The sequence below is a fragment of the Tachypleus tridentatus genome, chromosome 12 (genome assembly GCF_004210375.1).
Source record: "Tachypleus tridentatus isolate NWPU-2018 chromosome 12, ASM421037v1, whole genome shotgun sequence".
Lineage (NCBI taxonomy): Eukaryota > Metazoa > Arthropoda > Merostomata > Xiphosura > Limulidae > Tachypleus > Tachypleus tridentatus.
The window spans coordinates 124,934,042-124,956,503 of NC_134836.1; the positions used below are offsets into that span (position 1 = coordinate 124,934,042).

Sequence of the window (22,462 nt, forward strand, 5' to 3'; positions counted from 1 at the left end):
TCACAGAGTTCGCTCCTCTGCATAAAATTTTTTTCAACCCAAACCAGCCATTTTTGCAGAGACTGTTTTTAAAATAATTTCATTTTGGTATTGTTGCTAAGAAAGGTTATTTTGTGAAAATTATATTATTAATAAATGTGAAATTAACTTATATGTGTCACATATTCAATACACAGAGGGAGTTTGAAACGTGTTTAAATATTAAAGATGATAAAACGCGGGACGAGTTTCGTTCTTTTGTAGATGGTGTAATATAGTCTTACTGTGGAACGCGAAAAGTACCCTAGAAGATGGGAAATCAGTATTTTTGCCCTTGTATATCTGTGTTTTGTTTCTTTGTTTAACTTAACAATAATAACAAAGTTAAATGTTTTCGTTTTATTTCTTTGTTTGGAATTAAGCACAGAGCTACACAATGGGCTATCTGTGCTGTGCTCACCACGCGTATCAAATTATCGTTTGTTTGGAATTAATTATAAAGCTGCACAATGGACTATTTGTGCTTTGCCCACTACGGTATCGAAACTCTGTTTTTACCGGTAAGAGTACGAAGGCCTACCTCTATGTCACTGGTGAGAGATTAGTTTATATACGTAACATGCACGTACAATTAAAAGTAATACTCGAGTAATGAAATAATGAAGTATAACGCACTGAAATTAGGCCTAAGAATTGATAAATAAATATGTCAGTATTATGCTAACCACGTGATGGCGTTCTCATGAAACCAAGCAAGTCTGTGCCAAGTTTTGAACGTTCTCGAAGTGGGAGGTACATTTGGGCCGAAAGTTCTGTATTTTATGACAGAGAGTTAAAGTTGTGCTTGGCGCTTGGTGAGATTAAAAGTATGTAATTTATATTTTTGGAGGTTAAAGGTAAGTAATTTCAATTTTTACTTTGTAACGACAATTGTAATAAAATTCAACGTATTGTTTAAGTGTATGCCTTGACCCTATGGACTTTATCGCTGACTCAAATAAATTGTAATGAAACTAAGGAAATTCTCACATGATTAGTCTCGACAATTAACAAAGTAGGTTAAATTCAACGAATAAGAATGGTTTATGTAATTTAACAAAACCAGACTGGTTAACTTGCCCATCTTCTATATGAGAAGTTATGAAAGACAAAAACAAACCTTGGTATTTAGTTTAAGGTAAGCTGTCAAGTTTGTTTTGTTTGATTTATATATTTCATAAATAATAAATAAACTATTCGCCACCTAGATAATTTTTCTTGAGGTTTTAAATTAAGTGGCATAACTTGGGTTTCATAAGTTTTGGGAAAAAGTGAAGGAAATATGTCCCCCTCTTGTGTGTGATTTGGGGGAAAAGTGAAGGGAATATGTCCCCCTCTTGTGTGTGATTTGGGGGAAAAGTGAAGGGAATATGTCCCCCTCTTGTGTGTGATTTGGGGGAAAAGTGAAGGGAATATGTCCCCCTCTTGTGTGTGATTTGGGGGAAAAGTGAAGGGAATATGTCCCCCTCTTGTGTGTGATTTGGGGGAAAAGTGAAGGGAATATCTCCCCCCTCTTGTGTGTGATTTGGGGAAACAGTGAAGGGAATATGTCCCCCCTCTTGTGTATGATTTGGGGAACGTTGAGTAATAATTCTTGTTAATGTGGACTTTCTAAATGCATCTTTTCTGAAGTATTTACGATCCAGATTGCTTGTTGCAGAGTCCATGACTCTTCCAGAACGTAGTACAAGTATTCATTCTTACTAATTACTGCTGTAGATACGCATATCTGACACCGGAAATGATGTGACAGCAAAAGCATAAGGGGGGGTCAATATATAGAACCCACTGGAAGCGAATGATAGATAAAAAAATTGCTTTTATTTAAAAACTTTTCATATGAATTAAATATAATAAGAAACAACGAATGAAGATCCAGCATAACCAGACAGTTACGGCGCTCGAATCGCAACCTGAGGGTCGCGGGTTTGAATCTCCGTTCCACGAAACACGTTCTCCCCTGTCAGACTTTAGGGTTTGTAAGGTGATGCTCAGTCCCACTATGCGTTGTGAAAGACTAGCCTAACAGTTGGCGGTTGGTGCTGATGAATGGTGCCTTCCCTCTAGTCTTACACTGCTAAATTAGGGATGGCTAGCTGAGATAGCTCTCGTGTAGCTTTCATAAAACAAACGGAAAATGAATACGCTTGAAACAAATGGACAGCTGTCAGTAGTTAGCACTGGTTACCATGTGTTGAATATGTTTTTAACCAAATAAAAAATGACAACTTAACATTTAAGTTATTTTGGAAATAAGTTCTAGAAGAGAATGAAAATTATATAATTATATTCGTATTATTTATTAATCGATTTTGGCCAGGTGGGTTAAGGCGTTTGTCTCCTAATCTGAGAGTCGTGGGTTCGAATCTGTCGCACCAAATATGCTCGCCCTTTCAGCCGTAGGGGCGTTATAATATGATGGTCAATCCCACTATTAGTTGGTAAAAGAGTAGCCCAAGAGTTGGTGCTGGGTGGTGATGACTAGCTGCCTTCCCTCTAGTCTTACACTGCTAAATTAGGGACAGCTAGCGCAGATAGCCCTTGAGTAGCTTTGTGCGAAATTAAAAGAAACTATCTATTTATCGTTAGTATATAAGAATGATCTGTTGGTGTTTTAATAAACTCAACAACTTGTGGTTTTGTTTCTGCTGGTGAAAAATAAACATAAGTTGTCAAGTTAATTAATATATTAAAGAAAAATTATCTTTCAAGAGAAAAAACAACATTACGTTTATAAAATCCGCATTTGTTTTCTTTCATAACTCATCACGGCAATTTTACTCAATTTTAAAATTATGTTGTGAGGGGCTGTGCAGCCGAGGGTCTCATGTTCGTGTTCCGTTGTCAACATTATGATAATCGCGTTTTGTAATTTTGATCCACTGTGTTACAGCAGCATGCCTGCATACGTACAACACTAAACATTTTTCTGTTTGGACATATTGTAATTTTCGTTTCTATGATTCAGACGAAAATGGATAGTGTTTAAACATAAAATTACGAAATCCATAGTAAGGGCCACAGAAGGAGTAGCTACACTTGGATTCTAACCATCTGGGGCTCCCCCCCAAAAAAACCTTGTATGCACTTGTATTTATTAGGCGGAAGAGGGCGGGTATAAATACTATTCTACTGCCCCAGGCCCCATTTGACCTCAATCCTCTGTTGAATCCAGTAACCCGAACATTTTCGAATGACAGACTTGTCTTTATCAGCGACAAACATGGATTAACTAAGTAAATTGAAGGGCGAAGAAAAAATTTGATGACGTCATAACAATAACTCGAGATGATTTGATTAGCTGCTTTCAAGGGTTTTTTCGCGTGCGACTTATTTCCGCCGTGGTGTACAACAGGAAATGAGATTGTTAGATAGAAAGGTTAGAGAGGTCTTGTAATTATCAGGGAAAGCTATAATGGATAATATAATGAAACAAACGAGAAAATTTGTCATAAATAGGGTTAAAAACTATAACACATGCGTGAATGGGCAAATAAAGTGAATATTTTACGAATAAAGAAATACGATACAGCCCATTCAGTGTTGAAATCAGGGGGTGTACCACGGGGAACTACCATGAAGTACATAGTCTTTTAAATTTTGTCAAATTTCATGTTAATTCATCTACCCTCTCATACGTCCCCCCCCCCCACTTTGAAATATTCAAAGTGTAAATAAAATAATAATTTTACGTATTCCAAAACAAAATTAAAAAAAAAACACGTTTTTCTGGTACTGTTAACGAAGTGACACTTTGAATTAGAATGTTTTTTTTCTGGTACTGTTAACGAAGTGACACTTTGAATTAGAATGTTTTTTTCTGGTACTGTTAACGAAGTGACACTTTGAATTAGAATGTTTTTCTGGTACTGTTAACGAAGTGACACTTTGAATTAGAATGTTTTTTTTCTGGTACTGTTAACGAAGTGACACTTTGAATTAGAATGTTTTTTTTCTGGTACTGTTAACGAAGTGACACTTTGAATTAGAATGTTTTTTTTCTGGTACTGTTAACGAAGTGACACTTTGAATTAGAATGTTTTTTTTCTGGTACTGTTAACGAAGTGACACTTTGAATTAGAATGTTTTTTTTTCTGGTACTGTTAACGAAGTGACACTTTGAATTAGAATGTTTTTTTCTGGTACTGTTAACGAAGTGACACTTTGAATTAGAATGTTTTTTCTGGTACTGTTAACGAAGTGACACTTTGAATTAGAATGTTTTTTTCTGGTACTGTTAACGAAGTGACACTTTGAATTAGAATGTTTTTTTCTGGTACTGTTAACGAAGTGACACTTTGAATTAGAATGTTTTTTTCTGGTACTGTTAACGAAGTGACACTTTGAATTAGAATGTTTTTTTCTGGTACTGTTAACGAAGTGACACTTTGAATTAGAATGTTTTTTTCTGGTACTGTTAACGAAGTGACACTTTGAATTAGAATGTTTTTTTTCTGGTACTGTTAACGAAGTGACACTTTGAATTAGAATGTTTTTTTCTGGTACTGTTAACGAAGTGACACTTTGAATTAGAATGTTTTTTTTTCTGGTACTGTTAACGAAGTGACACTTTGAATTAGAATGTTTTTTTTCTGGTACTGTTAACGAAGTGACACTTTGAATTAGAATGTTTTTTTTCTGGTACTGTTAACGAAGTGACACTTTGAATTAGAATGTTTTTTTTCTGGTACTGTTAACGAAGTGACACTTTGAATTAGAATGTTTTTTTTCTGGTACTGTTAACGAAGTGACACTTTGAATTAGAATGTTTTTTTTTCTGGTACTGTTAACGAAGTGACACTTTGAATTAGAATGTTTTTTTTCTGGTACTGTTAACGAAGTGACACTTTGAATTAGAATGTTTTTTTTTCTGGTACTGTTAACGAAGTGACACTTTGAATTAGAATGTTTTTTTTCTGGTACTGTTAACGAAGTGACACTTTGAATTAGAATGTTTTTTTCTGGTACTGTTAACGAAGTGACACTTTGAATTAGAATGTTTTTTTTCTGGTACTGTTAACGAAGTGACACTTTGAATTAGAATGTTTTTTTTCTGGTACTGTTAACGAAGTGACACTTTGAATTAGAATGTTTTTTTCTGGTACTGTTAACGAAGTGACACTTTAAATTAGTCTAAAGAATTAAGCTAAAGCAAACTTAATAACAGTTAAATATAATTTAGTGAAGCGAACTTTCTAGAACTTGCTTTATATTGTAAAATTGTTCCTTAAAAGTAGTCCTAATGGCTAGCCCTGAAAAGTGAAATTTATACGAGTTCAGATGTATACTGCGATGATGAAAATCGAAGTAACTATTAATAGTATCTGTACCACACGTGCCTACTACTTATATCTGTGATTAAAAGGATATAGTTTTTAATTTAATTTTCTGCAAAGCTACTCGAGGACTATCTGCCGTCCCTAATATAGCAGTGTAAGATTAGAGGGAAGGCAGCTAGTCATCACCACCAAAACAATCGGTTCGCTCAAACATCTCTCTGTCCACATCTACTGTATGATATTGTTGAAATAGTGGAATAGTGCGCTTTATCACTTTCGTTCGCACTTTAATATTTACAAGTTACCCAAAATTGGGGCAAATATCTCGTATAACGTAAACGATAATTGTTTTATACAGAACACAACCTGTCTTTCCGTGTTATTTTACAAACAATAGGAAAAACGTTTCTTGAGGAATACAGTACGAAGGTTTAATGGAGAATGTAGGCTTCTGTTAACCGGCGGAGGACAAGTATGGGGGACAAAGTAGTAACACGAATGGTTGTCCCTGGTTCATTCCACTCGGACACATCATCGTCTCTTGGGCTTACTTTTCCGTCGTACCCAGGAACAACACTGGCGAATATAAATAGAAACCATGTTTACTTCTGCTCACGTGAATCAAATGCCAAACTCAAAGTTAACCACGTGGCTAACAACAGCATAGTTAAAGCTAATATAAGCAACGGTACTTTAGTATTTAAACAGTCACAGAGAAATGAACAGTAACTTGCTATAATAACCAGAATTATCAGTAATAATACCTAAAATATGACGAGTACTGTACCAAGAGGTCAAAAATAATATGGACCATTGTGTTCCTTACATCTACGCATGCGCATTAGACAAGCTGTTGTTTACTTTATAAGAAACTGCGAGTTTTATGTTGTTAATTATATCTAGTTCTTAAGAAAAATATTTTTTAATGGGCTAAACATGATTACGGCACAAAAATATTATTGAAACGAGAGAAGATATAGAATTGACAAAGTTTACTGGATCAATTTTTTAGGTGGTTATATATATTCTTTGCCTGAGGCGAATCACCAAGATCCGTCGAATCGATGTGTATTCCTGCTTTTACATGCGGGAGTGCTTTTACTAGGTACGAAGGGAAAACCCGAACGTATTCGTACTAGTTTTCACTCTCACCACAGCGTTTCGTCTCACTTCCGCTGTTTCTCATAAGCAAGTCTTTAGATATTTGATATAAAGGTTACTGCTAATTCACACGATCAGTTATTATTGTTTTAATACTGAGTTTTGTATATTTCCATGTTACGTCACGTGGCAAATCCACATGACAGATCTCAATGTCAAAACTAAGCTTTTGTATTTCAGAAACATTGTTAATACGTTTGTTTATCTCGAGCTTTGCCCCACGTTTATATAAGGATTGGTCTGTTTTGAATTTAGCGCAAATCTACACGAGGGCTATCTACGCTAGTCGTCTCTAATTTAGCAGTGTAAGACTAGAGGGAAGGTAATTAGTCATTACCACCCACCGCCAACTCTTGGGCTACTCTTTTACCAGCGAATAGTCGGATTGACCGTCACATATAACGCCCCCACGGCTGAAAGGGCGAGCATGTTTGGTGTGACAGGGATTCGAAACCGCGACCTTCAGATCACGAGTCGAGTGACTTGTACCACCTAACTATGCCGGGCCTTTATGTGAGGTCTGTGAGACAAACGATTTAGGTTCAGGAAGTAATTAGATATGCAGTTTTAACTTCGTTTCTACACGATAAATCGTGATATAGTACAAGATTATTGCACCTCTACGTCATATTCAATGTGCTGAGTTTATTGATATATTTAATGATATAAATATCGTGTTTACTTTGATGAAACTTGATAGAATGGACGGCAACTGTCTCTTGTGGAGACACAAGTGTAGAGGACGACATTTCGAAAGTCTTCACCATTTATACCAAGTCTTCAGACTTTCGAAACGTCGTCCTCTACTCTTGTGTCTCCACAACGGACAGTTGCTGTCCATTCTACAAAGTTTCATCATGAATACTCTGTCTAAACAATCTACCAAAGAATACCATATTTACTAGGTGTGAAAAACCAAGATTGGTATAAATGGTGACAGATGGACTCGGTATCATTCAGCATTAACCCGAACTCTCAAAGAAACAATTATATTGTTTATAAATGTTCGAATTTTACGTTTCTAAGACAATTATTAAGCTAAGTATTTTGTATTCGGGTAATCTTCAAAGACTGAGGTTTTTGCAAGTTAAACGCCAAGTTATTTATTACTTGACCTTGTCCAAGGAAGCTGCAATAGCCCTGGAGGGTCATCTCTGATTGTGTTAAACGTTTGACTGGGTAGCAGAGCGTAATTGTTCATCAAAGCGTCTTTGTACAGAATGCATCATTCGTGGGTACTTAAGTGTACTTAACAGAGCTAACCACGTGATTCGAGGAGGCTTATAAGCGAAATTCATGTACGCAAGTATATTCAAGTTTTGTAATAGCGTGGTTTAAACTATACAACTGTGAAACAGTTTGACCATGATCGAGTGACTTTTGCTGAGCACAAATTGTATTTAATGCAATGTTGTTTGAGAAACTAGGCCTCACTCTGTGTGTGTGTGTGTGTGTAATACAACGGACAGGGAACGCACAAGGTGGCCAGAACTCGTTTGTATGGATTTCAACATTAATTTGTTTTCTTCGCTTTGTTTTTCCAGAAGTTTCACTTGACCGTATCAGTTATTTTTTCCTCTGCTTCAGTTATCTTAACCTTTATTAAAATTTCTTGATTTTTGTCGCGCCACCCGTGTTTTTGTCTATAACTAAATGACACTTTCTTTTCTCCCTTTCAATGTTTCTGAGGGCCCGGCATGGCCTAGCGCGTTAAGGCGTGCGCTTCGTAATCTGAGGGTCGCGGGTTCGCGCCCGAGTCGCGCCAAACATGCTCGCCCTCCCAGCCGTGTGGGCGTTATAATGTGACGGTCAATCCCACTATTCGTTGGTAAAAAGAGTAGCCCAAGAGTTAACGGTGGGTGGTGATGACTAGCTGCCTTCCCTCTAGTCTTACACTGCTAAATTAGAGATGGTTAGTGCAGATAGCCCTCGTGTAGCTTTGCGCCAAAATTCGAAACAAACCAAACAAGTTAGTGAGTTTACACTATGCAACAAAAGTTTTATTTTTTTTTGTTCCTGGACAGAAATTGTTATTTCTCAATCGCTCATGTCTAAAATAAATGGGAAAAAGACCTATTTTTTTCCTTCAAACTTTGCTTTTGTGACCTGTGTAATAAAATCTTCAGATTTACTTATTTTCCAGAATATTCTAGTCAGATTCAGTGCTGAGTAGCTAATAGAGAATGTTTCTAGAACTTTCCATGGTAATATATATACAAGGCCTCACCACTCACCAATTCAGTTTAGTTCTAGCTGCCTAAGTGAACACAAAAACCTATCTGATTTTATTAGATATGGCATCAAGAAGCTGCAAGCATTCTCCAGATGCATTCTGCTATGTATGTGGCCAATTTATGAATATAAGAGTGAAAAAGTACTCTGTGACAGCATCTGCTAAAATGTGTGAAGTCTACAAGGCATATTTCGGCATTCCTGTCGGAGATCAAGACAAACCCTGGGGACCTCATTTTACCTGCGACCACTGCAAAAAAACGTTTGAAGGGAATAATGACCATTTTCTGTGCTTTTACAACATAAGAAATTAAGAAATAACACATTATCCAGAAACAAAATTTGTGTTACATAGTGTAATTTACAATGGGCACGTAAACATCCGACTAGTTTATTTTATCAGATACTGTAACTGGTACACAAATATAAGAATAACTAATGAGTCATAACGGTCATAACACCAACACCAAGTGAAATTGGTTACATGTAAACCGTCACGTGAATTAAAGTGCAATCGTTTTAGTGTTTTATAAAATCCTCAAGTTTCAACCACTTGCTCTGAATCGCCTATAAACTGTTGTTCTCATAAAGTGCTCCTTAAGTCACTTTTAAGTTACTAGTAGTAGCTCTGGGTCACCTGTAAACTACTGTGTTCTTTCAGTCATTAATAGTTGCTCTGGGTCACTGTGTTCTTTTAAGCCACTTTTCAACTACTAGTATGTGCACTGAGTTGTGGGTTAATGATGTGAGTTACGACTTGCTTGTGCATCAATAAGAACTGCTCATGCGCACCATTACCAAGAGTTAAAGTGACCCTTGAGACAAAAGCTATGTGACTCTACCAAAGAGCGATGGACTGACATGGTGGTGCGAGATGGCATGTTGTGAAAGGTGTCGGACGGACGGACAGTAGATGTACTTGAAGTCATGTGATATTTGTGTCATAGAAGATAGTTGCGTGAATAGAAAGTTTCCATCTTGGAACCATTACGATGTGACACAATGGCTGTGCCGTGTGATGCCATCTGGTGTGGCTGGGTACAGTGGAGGCTGCCATATTCGATCGACTGGGACAATGGTTAAAACTTTGTGCACTATGCAATAAGAGTTGTTATAAGGATGACATTTGTATCAGCTCATTAATGTCTAAGAAAGAAATAGTGTTTTCGATACCTTTTAAGCAACCATCGTCGAAGGTCTGCAATAGTCTCGAAAGTCTATGATGACTGGTAGTGTCATAGAATAATTTATTAACTTCTTTTGTAAAATAATATAAAATATTTGTTTGGATTATTAATATGAAGGCTAGATGGTAACTAAGAACATGAGTTACGTTATCAAAGATGTTCACGGAAAGTGTACTTGTCTTGGAGAGGTATTTCTGTTATTCAAAGCGAATGAATTGGAACAAAAACCTCGATAAATACATCGCCACGACTGTATGGTCGTGGTGCCATGTAGGATGACTTCATTCAGTGCCATCTTGTCCGAAATGGTTATGCTAACTTCAGTGATCTTATTCAAAATGACAACTGTATGGTCGTGGTGCCATGTAGGATGACTTCATTCAGTGCCATCTTGTCCGAAATGGTTATGCTAACTTCAGTGATCTTATTCAAAATGACAACTGTATGGACGTGGTGCCATGTAGGATGACTTCATTCAGCGCCATCTTGTCCGAAATGGTTATGCTAACTTCAGTGATCTTATTCAAAATGACAACTGTATGGTCGTGGTGCCATGTAGGATGACTTCATTCAGTGCCATCTTGTCCGAAATGGTTATGCTAACTTCAGTGATCTTATTCAAAATGACAACTGTATGGTCGTGGTGCCATGTAGGATGACTTCATTCAGCGCCATCTTGTCCGAAATGGTTATGCTAACTTCAGTGATCTTATTCAAAATGACAACTGTATGGACGTGGTGCCATGTAGGATGACTTCATTCAGTGCCATCTTGTCCGAAATGGTTATGCTAACTTCAGTGATCTTATTCAAAATGACAACTGTATGGACGTGGTGCCATGTAGGATGACTTCATTCAGCGCCATCTTGTCCGAAATGGTTATGCTAACTTCAGTGATCTTATTCAAAATGACAACTGTATGGTCGTGGTGCCATGTAGGATGACTTCATTCAGTGCCATCTTGTCCGAAATGGTTATGCTAACTTCAGTGATCTTATTCAAAATGACAACTGTATGGTCGTGGTGCCATGTAGGATGACTTCATTCAGCGCCATCTTGTCCGAAATGGTTATGCTAACTTCAGTGATCTTATTCAAAATGACAACTGTATGGACGTGGTGCCATGTAGGATGACTTCATTCAGTGCCATCTTGTCCGAAATGGTTATGCTAACTTTAGTGATCTTATTCAAAATGACAATGGCCATACGAGGCCGCCATCTTGGTAGATGTGATCTAGAGAGTCAATGTCTGTCATCTTAGCAATATGTCTGCGTCCACGGATCTATAACTGTCACGTTATAGGTTAAGCAGATGTAATCTCCATGACATAGAGGGTTCATGGTTTGCATTGCGTGGAAACAGAGTTCAGTCTTCAAATGAACATAGGCATCTAGGATTATTACTTAATTATAAAGTAACGTACGTAACTGATGTGTGTTATCTACTTAATGTGGTGGCCAACAAACTTTAGTGAGTAGTGAGCTAGTTATAGTGATTGTTCAATAGCTAAAATAATTTAACTATTTTATTTCTGAATATTACATTTAAAATTACAAGAGGCATTTCGAACACATATTTACAACGAGCGTCACCTGATCTACGTTAAAGATTAAAATACATAAAATATGTAAACTTCATGACGTACCTTATCTCGTGTATGTATATCGACCTCCATTCATATAAGTACCTTCGTAATATAATGTTTTTATAGACGCCATCGAATATCTAGATGTTGAAAAGTTCGGCCTAAGAAAACTGTGTTTGGTACAGTATTATAAAAACTAGGACACTGAATAATTTATATAACTTATAAAATTACAATGTATAGTGTTTAAGGATAACGCTTGTAGATTGTCGTATTATAAAATAAGTTTTATTAGGTTTGGTACTTAGGACATTCGACTAAAACGCACGAGCGCTAGCCTTTTCTAATTTCCAAGTATCAAACTATAAGGAAAGCAGCTACACAACACTTCCACTTTCCGGATTACTCATTATCAACTAATAGTGGGATTGGCCGGGACTTTCTGATGTCCCCACGGCTGAAAGGACGAACACGTTTGGGGGTGGGACTCAACTCCGAAATCGACAGATCAAACGTCAAAATGAAACTTAAAATAATACAAACCAGTCTCACAAGTTAATATTTAGTCGGCATTCTCTTTGATTTCAGTACTGCTTTGCATCAACGTCTCGTGCATTCAGTGAGTTTGTCCAGATATTCCCGAGTGTTTGCCATCCTTCTTCAAGTACTTCAAAAATTATTTTTTCGGCTTGTGATCTTTCATTAATCTGTTTAATCCGGTTGAAAATTTATGAGTTGAGTTAATATCAGGTGGTTGGCTTGGCCATTCGATGACATCAAGTCTTATTTCTAAGATAATCTTTCAATGACTCTACAGTTGCAGAGAAACTTGTTGAATCATTTAGTAGCTTAATTAGAATACGATCTGAGAAACTACAACACGGCCCGGCATGGCCAAGCGCGTAAGGCGCGCGACTCGTAATCCGAGGGTCGCGGGTTCGCGCCCGCGTCGCGCTAAACATGCTCGCCCTCCCAGCCGTGGGTGCGTTATAATGTTACGGTCAATCCCACTTTTCGTTGGTAAAAGAGTAGCCCAAAAGTTGGCGGTGGGTGGTGATGACTAGCTGCCTTCCCTCTTGTCTTACACTGCTAAATTAGGCTAGCGCAGATAGCCCTCGAGTAGCTTTGTGCGAAATTCCAAAAAAACAAACTACAGCACTTGTTATGAAAAAATAGAACTAAAATTATGAAAAGTTTAGGTACAAAAGCCAATGTTAAAATTATGATTTGAGATCATGTTTGAATGGATCTCGTCGCGTGCTTTCTAAAAACATAGTTTCACACATTTTTCTGTTAACTAATAAAAGATATAACAACGTTTTCAAGGGGGACACTTATTTTGTCCACTCTCTGTAATATGAATGAATTTTAATTTCATATATACCAAATCATTGGTGAAATAATTAGAAACCCCATGCGTAAAGTTCGGTTTCTAAAGACCCACTTGAATATAATGGACAGTAAATAGTCCTAGCTTATCTGTTAGCTGCACGAGTTTCTAAACAAAATCTAATTGAACTCGAGAATGGTAGTTTTTATCATGACGTGCGAGTTTCAGGTCTCTAATTTAATGTTATTTGTTTGGTGGGTTTTGTGTAAGACTAGAGGGAAGCCGGCTAGTCAATACCACCTACAATCACACCGAATAACGGAATTTGACTGTAATAAAAAACAAACAAACTTGCGCACGTCTCTAAACTCTAGAGGGTGGTTTCTTGGTCGCTTCTCGCTGAGCGTCATCTCAACAGACCGTCAACATCTCTACTCGCTTGTCGCACTCGGCTGTGAGTAGTTGGAAAACTCAAGAGTATAATGAAACTTGATCTTTCTAAGAGAAGGTATAAACATAATAAAATACACAGTTGTTAAAAACTAATTTACAGTTCACAGGTTCCTTCGTTGTTCACGTATGTTCAAACAATACAATAAAAATGTTGTTCTGTGTTTGGAAAATGTAGCAAGAAATTAAACGTTTCAGAAGATTCGTTAATTAAAGTTTTAGACTAATGACACAGGAAGGGAAATAACTTACAAATGACGTGGATTAATCTGGAGAAACCGGTTATTGAAACAACGTTGAAGGTATAAATGATATGGATTAACCTGGAGAAACCGGTTATTAAAACAACGTTAAAGGTATAAATGACGTGGATTAAACTGGAGAAAACTGTTATTAAAACAACGTTGAAGGTATAAAATGACATGGATTAATCTGGAGAAACCAGTTATTAAAACAACGTTAAAGGTATAAATAACATGGACTGACCTGAAGAAACCGGTTATTAAAACAACGTTGAAGGTATAAAATGACATGGAATAATCTGGAGAAACCGGTTATTAAAACAACGTTAAAGGTATAAATAACATGGACTGACCTGAAGAAACCGGTTATTAAGACCCACAAGTCACTGTTTAAATATGTGATCTGTGTTTGACATTTAAATTATGGCGAAATCGCGTCGACTAGTTATGTAATAAATTTTCAAATATTTTGAAACTATATCTGAAATACCAAACTGATAAGTCACAGTAAAGTGGTAGGTGTGACCTGGTCGTTAGGACTGTCTATTCAGTTTACTCGTGGGATCTAAGTATATTGGGCCGAAAATATTCGGCCTTTCAGCCGTATTGATGTTATAATATGACAACATATCTCACCATTCACTGGTAAAGAGTGGCCTTACAGTTGGTGGTGGGTACGGCCGGTCTGATGTTTGGCTCCGTTTGATTCGTAGTTTATATAATTAGAGACGGCGGCAGATAGTCTTAACAGCTTTGTAATAAACAGTCACACAAATCAAAACAGCAGGCATAGTATTTTCAAACGGTTTCTCTTAGATTTCTATGTGGTTGCTCGAACAAGAGGTTTTTGATGACTATTACAGTCGATAGAAGTAAGGGTTGTTTGTTATTGAATTTCGCGCAGAGATACACGAGGGCTATGTGCGCTAGCTGTCACTAATTTAGCAGTGACAGACTAGAGGGAAGGCAGCTAGTCATCACTACCCACCGCCAACTCTTGGAGAGCTGTAACCTTCCAACAACTGTCTGCAGCAATGAAGGGTAATATAGATGTGGGACGTTGTGGGCTTGAGCATCCACATCTCGGTCTCGCTTTTTTTTTATGGTTTAGTTTGTTTGTTGTTCTTATTTGTTCAACATGTTAGTCTAGCACATGTAGATTAAGACTGGTAGAAGGTGTATCCCCAATTCAATGTGGGTGTCCTACATTAAGCCACTTTTACAACCAGGGTTCATTTTATTTTCCACATTATAACATTTATGCAGCGTCTTCTATGTGGTTTTCGTGTTGTTTAGGCCTGATATACGTTATTTATATTCAAACACACACACATTAGTTTGTCCTGAAATTAATTTAATACATTTATGGATATTCAAAGATTGAAAATAATGAAAGATCAAGGTATAACCATAATCGATAATATTTAACCATCGTTTTACAGGAAAACAGACATACTAAACCTTGATGGGACGATATTTTATAGTAAAAAGTTAATAAAGCAAATAACCTCGTGAGATAAAATATTCAAGACAAAGACCATACATAGGTTATTATTACCTGCTGCATAACACACGTGGTAATGTTTCTAACATGATTATGTGTGTGATCCTTCCGACTACACTTTCCACTAAAAGAACCAAGCTTATCCTAGAAATCTCACGAAATTAACGTCAATATATTTGCTGGAGAGGTAGGATTATAAATCTTTTAATCCATTTGTTGATAGGATGCGACATAGTCGTGCATTACTTCAACAGTATCTGTCTTGAAACATTGTCTGTTGGTCTATTTTCTCTGGTTTTGGTTTTAGTTTTACATCGAAAGAAAAGGAACAGTTTATGCTATCTCAAAATTTATTAATAGTAATCTTTCTGTAGAACGAAAGGCTTTTTTTGTCAGACTAAATGAACACTGTTACAAATGACAGCACGAACGAGTTGTTTTTCTGGTTTGTTATAGCAAGTTGTAGTCGTAATATTTATCGCCTGAAATTTGAGAAACTTAAAGTTGAGTGTAGCGAGGTGTACAGGTTGGTCTTACAGTACACGCGCACTTTCCATGTAGAGCAACAAAAGGGTTAATTTTGTTCCCAGCTTTCAAACTGACAGAGAAGGGCCTTCCATCAGAAGGTTTAAAAAAACAGCTTGTAACCTTGACGAGGGACTCAGTGTCATTCCGAAAGAAGAAACTGAACTGGCCTTTCTGTTTCAGTACAGGAAGTGCTTTCTGTTAAAAGTCTATTCGTAACGTTATTGTTTTGTGTAAGTCGGAGTTGATAGATATATTTCACTTTTCTCCAAAACTGTCTCTGATTCATTTGTGGATATGAATTTCTAGCTTTCTTTCAAACAATATATTACTGACTTGTTGTTCTCCGGTGGGACAGTCTGTGGATTTACAACACTACAATCTGGGGTTCGATTCCCCGCGGTGAACACACCAGACAGCCCAATGTGGCTTTGCTGTAAAGGACAAGCAAGAAATACTGACTTGTTTCTGTTCATCCCACTAGAGGGCATTGATATATACTCAGGGGGTGAGTGGGGTCCAGCCCTTTCCTTATAGTTCCATAGTGCCCATTCCTTAGTCATAGTAACTTGTCGACAGTTACTAAACGATATGCGTGGTTACACACCCTGCTTGCTGCGAGTCATTAGGTAAAAAATGTTTAAAAAATATTCCAGTGCTTAACAGAATGGGACACATAATCTTAGGTTTTTACAGTAACATACTGTTATATGTTATTTAGGGTTAATAAGCAAGTTTAGTTTCGTGAAAAGCTACACGAGGGCTATCTGCTCTAGCAGTGCCTAATTTAACAGCTTAAGGTTAGAGGGAAGACAACTAGTCATCACCACCCACCGCAAACTCTTAGGATGCTCTCTTACCAACAAATAGTAGGATTGATGGACACATTGTAACGTTCTTACGGCTAAAAGGGCGAGCATGTTCGGTGTGACGGGGATTCGAACCCGCGACCCTCCGATTAGAAATCGAGCGCCCTACCCACGTGGCCATTTAGGTTTGGTTTGAGAGTTTCAAATTGTTTATAAGACCAATTGAACAGGAAGGAATATGTATTTGTCTGTTTTTATCCTACGTGTATCAGAGGTAAACAACAGTACCCATAGTTTCCTCTAACCCTTCCAAATAACAAACACCACCACCAAAACCAAACAAAAATACCTGACCTTACAATGCTTGAAAAGTACATTTTTTTTGTTAGTGACCCCCCTGTGTTTTTAATAATGTCTACACTTTGTTGTAGGAGCACATTTTGAGAAATGTTTGTTGTAACATTCAATGTAAAGTACTGATACAATACAATCTCTTTAAGCCTTTTTGTAAAACAAATAGATGAGCCTTTTTGTAATCATTGGTGTTAATTTTATCTGGAATCTTCGTTCATAAGGAGCTTCGAAATGTTTGTTTTCAAAACGTCGGTGAGGTCCAGATATATATTTGTATATTAAACCGTAGCAGTTATTTAGTTTCTATTACTGTTTCGCCATGTTTAAACAAACACAACTACTGATACGATACTGCAAGGAAACAAGTTTATCTTTAAACATTTAATAAATTTGAAAACTCAAGGGTTGTTTTTCGTATTAATGTTCTTCACACACAGGATACGTGAACTGTCACATGAAATAGTTAAGTACGTGAATCGGAATTCAATGGGCTGTCACGTGGATAAATAAAACTGCCACGTCACAGAGTGGAAAGAAGTGCAGTGAAAATGAGAAGAGTACTGAAACCGATTTTATAAAGGGAAATGTTTGAGTAACAAAACAAATATATATATTATACTTATAATTCTCTTTAATACATCTACATGTTTATTTATTTTGGAATTTCGCGCAAAGCTACTCGAGGGCTATCTACGCTAGCCGTTCCTAATTTAGAAGTGTAAGACCAGAGGGAAGGCAGCTAGTCATCACCAGCCACCGCCAACTCTTGGACTCTCTTACCAACGAATAGTGGGATTGACCGTCACATTATAACGCCCCTACGTCTGAAAGGACGAGCGTGTTTGGTGAAACAGGGATTCGAACCCGAAATACATCTACATATAATTTCCAAAATTCTCATTAAAGAAATAAAAATTCAGAAGGTTTTGCTGAAAAATTCTGATAAATATTTTTAGTTATAACAAGAACTGCCCGCATATTAAAGACTCGTGTAAAGTCTGAAAATTGGTAGTTACTTAATGGGTGGTTGTTAGGAGTTATAATAGTTTGTTTAGGTAAGTTGATTGGGCTTTTAAAACTATATACTAGTACAATTTATCTATTGCATTTCTAATTACGTTAGGTTGTTGCTTTACTACTATAATGAGGTCTGGGACTGCCAATCTCAGGAGGTAAGTTTATCTTACATACCCTCAAGTGGTCGAACCTCATTTCGTTTATTTTACTTTGGAGAGCAGTCACCTTCTCCAACTATCTGAAGGCAGTGAAGAATGATATAGATATAGGGCGTTGTTGGCTCCAGCACCCGTATCTTGCTCTAATAACTTGTATTTCTTTTGATGACTTTATTTGATATTTTAATGAATTTATTCATGTAAGACTGTCAAACAGACGTTGAGACTGATAGACGGTGTATCCCCACTGCAATGGGGTCCCTCTTGTTCAGCCGTCTCCAAAACCTAGGGTAAATTTTATACCCCACACTATAGCTTGTACCGTGGGTATTCTTTTAATTTATGGAGCTTCCTTAACTTGTTTGTTTTTGGAATTTCGCACAAAGCTACTCGAGGGCTCTCTATGTTAGCCGTCCCTAATTTAGCAGTGTAAGACCAGAGGGAAGGCAGCTAGTCATCAACACCCACCGCCAACTCTTGGGCTACTCTTTTACCAACGAATAGTGGGATTGACCGTCACATTATAACGCCTCCACGGCTGAAAGTGTGAGCATGTTTGGCGCGAAGGGGATGCGACCCTCAGATTACGACTCGCACGCCTTAACAGTCCTTAACTTAATTTTGTTTTTTGGGGTCTGTTTTGTGCATAAATATACTGATATATGTACATTGAACACACACATGTACATGAATCCAGTATGCAGTACTTAGAGTGCCCTGTAATACATACTAGCATATAATTTAGTAACACACATTTGCCGTTCACTGAAACTTCACTAATTCATTTACGTAAACGCAGTGTCTCGTACATTTCGTAAACAAAATGAACCTTTCACGCTTCCTACGTATAAATTTCTGCTACGTAACAGATGGGATAATAATTTAGTATGCACTTGTAATTGATACACGTGAAGAAATACAAAACGTACATTATTTGAATGTATTCATACGCTACCATATGTTCAATAGCGAACTATAACGTGGTAAACAGTGAACGTTTAAAGTCGTGTGTGAAAGTTACACAATCGTTGAGAAAAGTGAAAATTTGCAACCTTGTGATAATCGCTTTTAAAGTCATCAGAAGATGTTTGTTTCGTGTAATGAAATTTCAAAATCACTGTCGCCTGTATTCTCATATCGTGTGGAACAGAATGACTAATAAACCGTGAGTTTTTAAAATAATATAAAATTTAAAACCAGTTGAGCTATTTGTTCTTGAACAAGTCAAAATCTTAAAACTAGTAGTAATAAGTAGTTTCTTTTGGTTCACAGATGATACTAAACAAAATCTCACCTAGTTATAACTTCTGGTCCACAGATGATACTAAACAAAATCTCACCTAGTTATAACTTCTAGTCCACAGATGATACTAAACAAAATCTCTCCTAGTTATAACTTCTAGTCCACAGATGATACTAAACAAAATCTCACCTAGTTATAACTTCTAGTCCACAGATGATACTAAACAAAATCTCACCTAGTTATAACTTCTAGTCCACAGATGATGCTAAACAAAATCTCACCTAGTTATAACTTCTATTCCACAGATGATACTAAACAAAATCTCACCTAGTTATAACTTCTATTCCACAGATGATACTATACAAAATCACACCTAGTTATAACTTCTATTCCACAGATGACACTATACAAAATCCCACCTAGTTATAACTTCTAGTCCACAGATGATACTATACAAAATCCCACCTAGTTATAACTTCTAGTCCACAGATGATACTATACAAAATCCCACCTAGTTATAACTTCTAGTCCACAGATGATACTATACAAAATCTCACCTAGTTATAACTTCTAGACCACAGATGACACTATACAAAATCTCACCTAGTTATAACTTTTAGTCCACAGATGATAATAAATAAAATCTCACCTAGTTATAACTTCTAGTCCACAGATGATACTATACAAAATCTCACCTAGTTATAACTTCTAGTCCACAGATGATACTATACAAAACTCACCTAGTTATAACTTCTAGTCCACAGATGATACTAAATAAAATCTCACCTAGTTATAACTTCTAGTCCACAGATGATACTATACAAAATCTCACCTAGTTATAACTTCTAGTCCACAGATGATATTAAATAAAATCTCACCTAGTTATAACTTCTAGTCCACAGATGACACTATACAAAATCTCACCTAGTTATAACTTTTAGTCCACAGATGATAGTATACAAAATCTCACCTAGTTATAACTTCTAGTCCACAGATGATATTAAATAAAATCTCACCTAGTTATAACTTCTAGTCCACAGATGACACTATACAAAATCTCACCTAGTTATAACTTTTAGTCCACAGATGATAGTATACAAAATCTCACCTAGTTATAACTTCTAGTCCACAGATGATACTATACAAAATCTCACCTAATTATAACTTCTAGTCCACAGATGAGACTAAACAAAATCTCACCTAGTTATAACTTCTAGTCCACAGATGACACTAAACAAAATCTCACCTAGTCATAACTTCTAGTCCACAGATGATACTAAATAAAATCTCACCTAGTTATAACTTCTAGTCCACAGATGATACTAAACAAAATCTCACCTAGTTATAACTTCTAGTCCATAGATAATACTATGCAAAATCTCACCTAATTATAACTTCTAGTCCACAGATGACACTAAACAAAATCTCACCTAATTATAACTTCTAGTCCACAGATGACACTAAACAAAATCTCACCTAGTTATAACTTCTAGTCCACAGATGATACTACACAAAATATCACCTAGTTATAACTTCTAGTCCACAGATGACACTAAACAAAATCTCACCTAATTATAACTTCTAGTCCACAGATGACACTAAATAAAATCTCACCTAGTTATAACTTCTAGTCCACAGATGATACTATACAAAATCTCACCTAGTTATAACTTCTAGTCCACAGATGATACTAAACAAAATCTCACCTAGTTATAACTTCTAGTCCACAGATGATACTAAACAAAATCTCACCTAGTTATAACTTCTAGTCCACAGATGATATTAAATAAAATCTCACCTAGTTATAACTTCTAGTCCACAGATGACACTAAACAAAATCTCACCTAGTTATAACTTCTATTCCACAGATGACACTATACAAAATCTCACCTAGTTATAACTTCTAGTCCACAGATGATACTAAACAAAATCTCACCTAGTTATAACTTCTAGTCCACAGATGATATTAAATAAAATCTCACCTAGTTATAACTTCTATTCCACAGATGACACTATACAAAATCTCACCTAGTTATAACTTCTAGTCCACAGATGATACTAAACAAAATCTCACCTAGTTATAACTTCTAGTCCACAGATGACACTAAACAAAATCTCACCTAGTCATAACTTCTAGTCCACAGATGACACTAAACAAAATCTCACCTAGTTATAACTTCTAGTCCACAGATGATACTAAACAAAATCTCACCTAGTTATAACTTCTAGTCCACAGATGATACTATACAAAATCACACCTAGTTATAACTTCTATTCCACAGATGACACTATACAAAATCCCACCTAGTTATAACTTCTAGTCCACAGATGATACTATACAAAATCTCACCTAGTTATAACTTCTAGTCCACAGATGATACTATACAAAATCTCACCTAGTTATAACTTCTAGTCCACAGATGAGACTAAACAAAATCTCACCTAGTTATAACTTCTAGTCCACAGATGACACTAAACAAAATCTCACCTAGTCATAACTTCTAGTCCACAGATGATACTAAATAAAATCTCACCTAGTTATAACTTCTAGTCCACAGATGATATTAAATAAAATCTCACCTAGTTATAACTTCTAGTCCACAGATGACACTAAACAAAATCTCACCTAGTTATAACTTCTATTCCACAGATGACACTATACAAAATCTCACCTAGTTATAACTTCTAGTCCACAGATGATACTAAACAAAATCTCACCTAGTTATAACTTCTAGTCCACAGATGATATTAAATAAAATCTCACCTAGTTATAACTTCTAGTCCACAGATGACACTAAACAAAATCTCACCTAGTTATAACTTCTAGTCCACAGATGATACTACACAAAATATCACCTAGTTATAACTTCTAGTCCACAGATGATACTATACAAAATCTCACCTAGTTATAACTTCTATTCCACAGATGACACTATACAAAATCCCACCTAGTTATAACTTCTAGTCCACAGATGATACTATACAAAATCTCACCTAGTTATAACTTCTAGTCCACAGATGATACTAAACAAAATCTCACCTAGTTATAACTTCTAGTCCACAGATGATACTAAACAAAATCTCACCTAGTTATTACTTCTAGTCCACAGATGATACTAAACAAAATCTCACCTAGTTATAACTTCTAGTCCACAGATGATACTAAACAAAATCTCACCTAGTTATAACTTCTAGTCCACAGATGATACTATACAAAATCACACCTAGTTATAACTTCTATTCCACAGATGACACTATACAAAATCCCACCTAGTTATAACTTCTAGTCCACAGATGATACTATACAAAATCTCACCTAGTTATAACTTCTAGTCCACAGATGATACTATACAAAATCTCACCTAG

The 22,462-nt window shown here is 36.3% G+C and overlaps 1 long non-coding RNA gene across 5 annotated transcripts in view; it reads left to right on the forward strand.

The window, feature by feature from the left end:
• Positions 1–743: 743 nt before the first annotated feature.
• LOC143233195 (uncharacterized) overlaps positions 744–22,462 on the forward strand; it is a 99,122-nt gene continuing 77,403 nt past the window's right edge. For 2 of the 5 annotated variants that reach the window (XR_013018021.1, XR_013018019.1), the window contains exon 1: positions 772–875. This is a non-coding gene — a long non-coding RNA (uncharacterized LOC143233195). Of the gene's footprint in view, positions 876–18,852; positions 19,019–22,462 lie in introns of those variants that run through there. The other 3 variants (XR_013018020.1, XR_013018023.1, XR_013018022.1) reach the window with 2 other exon arrangements.